Source organism: Mizuhopecten yessoensis, unplaced genomic scaffold, assembly GCF_002113885.1.
Source record: "Mizuhopecten yessoensis strain PY_sf001 unplaced genomic scaffold, ASM211388v2 scaffold10359, whole genome shotgun sequence".
Lineage (NCBI taxonomy): Eukaryota > Metazoa > Mollusca > Bivalvia > Pectinida > Pectinidae > Mizuhopecten > Mizuhopecten yessoensis.
Genome location: NW_018408507.1, coordinates 1,069,450 through 1,073,049, shown reverse-complemented (window position 1 = coordinate 1,073,049; position 3,600 = coordinate 1,069,450). Strand labels below are relative to the sequence as shown.

The 3,600-nt window shown below is 45.7% G+C and overlaps 1 protein-coding gene across 3 annotated transcripts in view; it reads right to left on the bottom strand.

Annotated features, from left to right (window-relative positions):
- The window catches only part of LOC110460313 (microtubule-associated protein 4-like), a 203,381-nt gene that overhangs the window by 185,405 nt on the left and 14,376 nt on the right, over nt 1-3,600 (bottom strand). The window lies entirely within an intron of this gene.

Here is a 3,600-nt window from a genome sequence, read left to right as displayed (position 1 = left end):
CCCCCCTATACCTCTCTATTTAAAAAAAGATGAATGATGAATCCCTACCACCTGATAAACCACCTGATAAGAATGAAAATGCTTTGACTACCAAATTCCAGTCGATTTGAGGAAATTATGAGCCTTTGTGGCAGGACAGACAGTCTAGAGGACAACGGACGGACGGATTACGGCAGACATAACCCCAACCTGGTCCTTGAGTCCAGGCGAGCTAATCACACACTTTTAATAGGTGGATATATGAAATTTGCTCGGATGTGTATTACCCGCTTTACAGTTAGTTGAGAGATGTAATCCTCCCTCTATCTAGTCACACGTGACTGATAAACAGCATGGTTCAGGGCCCATAGACCACATGGCTCTGTATTTATAGACCACATAGTGGGTAAATAGTTGGTAGCTGTTAAGCCGTGAAGTTGTTTGTTGAGATGCCCCCTGTACACAGCAGCTGGCTGTGGAGCTATGGCCTATTTCTGGGTTTACTACTGGTTTTAAAGCTTGGTTAGCTTGTAAGCAGTTTATATAATTTAAATATGTTTAATCATCAATTTCATAAATGAATCATCTCAACTATAAAACCTCCCTTTATGTGCGCATTACCATTGGCTGCGTCTATTTGTAAGTTTTGGCTGAACTTGCATCATTGTTGTGTTGGATAACAGATGACGGAAATATATATATATATATACATCTAATGCAACATCAAGAGGCCCGCAGGCCTGTATCTTTACATTCAAAGTGTTAATCTTGCTTGAAACCAACATTTTTATCCCAATTTCTATTTTAATTTTACAAGTAAGGATCAAAAGTAGAAAACGTCACGGAAAGCCACTGACCTGTTGTATTCGTGTACCAATGGTAGTTATTTCGGGTTTACTGCCTAAAACTAAACCTGCCAGCTCAAAATACTGTTATCATGATATAACAACTCGGAATCTGTCCATGTCTTTCCGCCACACTATTGAAATAATTAGAGATCAGTTACGTTGTACCGACTACCTAGGTATCGGACTGGACCACCTTATTTATGTAACTGTGTAGGTCAGATACAGCTTATGTAGCATGCGTTCTATAGAGCGACCTATATGTAAGTATTATCCATGTACTAATTATGTTTATTTAGATATGGTATAAACAGTCCTTCAAAATAAGAAGTCACTTTTTTTTTAAAATGTAGGTCAAATTCTACCATATGCGTTCAGAAGGGCTACCCGTGCAGAAGCATATATCATTGAACCATTATATTGTTCTGGATTCGATATAGGAAGCAATGTTAAGGTAGTCAAAGATGTGTAAAACATAGGTCAACTTCAGCATCAACCGTTAAGCAGAACGACACTACCTGCATCATTGAGTGATGTGTTTTGATTGACTGATGTGTTATGATTGACTGATGTGTTATCATTGAGTGATGTTTTATAATTGAGTGATGTGTTATCATTGAGTGATGTGTTATCGTTGAGTGATGTTTTATAATTGAGTGATGTGTTATCATTGACTGATGTGTTATCATTGAGTGATGTTTTGTAATTGAGTGATGTGTTATCATTGAGTGATGTGTTATCATTGAGTGATGTTTTATAATTGAGTGATGTGTTATCATTGACTGATGTGTTATCATTGAGTGATACAAACAACACACTATGCATCCGTTTTCTGTATTTTTGACGAAACAAAGTGGTTGACTCTGCGGACAAGCAGTCCCCAGGATAGGCCATAGCCTTGTAGCTGGACTATCGTCCCCTGGACTATCGTCCCCATGATAGGCCATAGCCTTCCAGCCGGACTATCAGTCCCCAGGATAGGCCATAGCCTTGTAGCTGGAATATCAGTCCCCAGGATAGGCCATAGCCTTTTGCTGGACTATCAGTCTCCAGGATAGGCCATAGCCTTGTAGCTGGAATATCAGTCCCCAGGATAGGCCATAACCTTGTAGCTGGACTATCGTCCCCATGATAGGCCATAGCCTTCCAGCCGGACTATCAGTCCACAGGATAGGCCATAGCCTTGTAGCTGGACTATCGTCCCCATGATAGGCCATAGCCTTGTAGCCGGACTATCAGTCCACAGGATAGGCCATAGCCTTGTAGCTGGACTATCGTCCCCATGATAGGCCATAGCCTTGTAGCCGGACTATCAGTCCACAGGATAGGCCATAGCCTTGTAGCTGGACTATCGTCCCCATGATAGGCCATAGCCTTGTAGCCGGACTATCAGTCCACAGGATAGGCCATAGCCTTGTAGCTGGACTATCGTCCCCATGATAGGCCATAGCCTTGTAGCCGGACTATCAGTCCACAGGATAGGCCATAGCCTTGTAGCTGGACTATCGTCCCCATGATAGGCCATAGCCTTGTAGCCGGACTATCAGTCCACAGGATAGGCCATAGCCTTGTAGCTGGACTATCGTCCCCATGATAGGCCATAGCCTTGTAGCCGGACTATCAGTCCACAGGATAGGCCATAGCCTTGTAGCTGGACTATCGTCCCCATGATAGGCCATAGCCTTGTAGCCGGACTATCAGTCCACAGGATAGGCCATAGCCTTGTAGCTGGACTATCGTCCCCATGATAGGCCATAGCCTTGTAGCCGGACTATCAGTCCACAGGATAGGCCATAGCCTTGTAGCTGGACTATCGTCCCCATGATAGGCCATAGCCTTGTAGCCGGACTATCAGTCCACAGGATAGGCCATAGCCTTGTAGCTGGACTATCGTCCCCATGATAGGCCATAGCCTTGTAGCCGGACTATCAGTCCACAGGATAGGCCATAGCCTTGTAGCTGGACTATCGTCCCCATGATAGGCCATAGCCTTGTAGCCGGACTATCAGTCCACAGGATAGGCCATAGCCTTGTAGCTGGACTATCGTCCCCATGATAGGCCATAGCCTTGTAGCCGGACTATCAGTCCACAGGATAGGCCATAGCCTTGTAGCTGGACTATCGTCCCCATGATAGGCCATAGCCTTGTAGCCGGACTATCAGTCCACAGGATAGGCCATAGCCTTGTAGCTGGACTATCGTCCCCATGATAGGCCATAGCCTTGTAGCCGGACTATCAGTCCACAGGATAGGCCATAGCCTTGTAGCTGGACTATCGTCCCCATGATAGGCCATAGCCTTGTAGCCGGACTATCAGTCCACAGGATAGGCCATAGCCTTGTAGCTGGACTATCGTCCCCATGATAGGCCATAGCCTTGTAGCCGGACTATCAGTCCACAGGATAGGCCATAGCCTTGTAGCTGGACTATCGTCCCCATGATAGGCCATAGCCTTGTAGCCGGACTATCAGTCCACAGGATAGGCCATAGCCTTGTAGCTGGAATATCGTCCCCATGATAGGCCATAGCCTTGTAGCTGGACTATCAGTCCCCATGATAGGCCATAGCCTTGTAGCTGTAATATCAGTCCCAGGATAGGCCATAGCCTTGTAGCTGGACTTTCGTCCCCATGATAGGGCATAGCCTTGTAGCTGGACTATCGTCCCCATGATAGGGCATAGCCTTGTAGCTGGACTATCGTCCCCATGATAGGCCATAGCCTTGTAGCCGGACTATCAGTCCACAGGATAGGCCATAGCCTTGTAGCTGGACTATC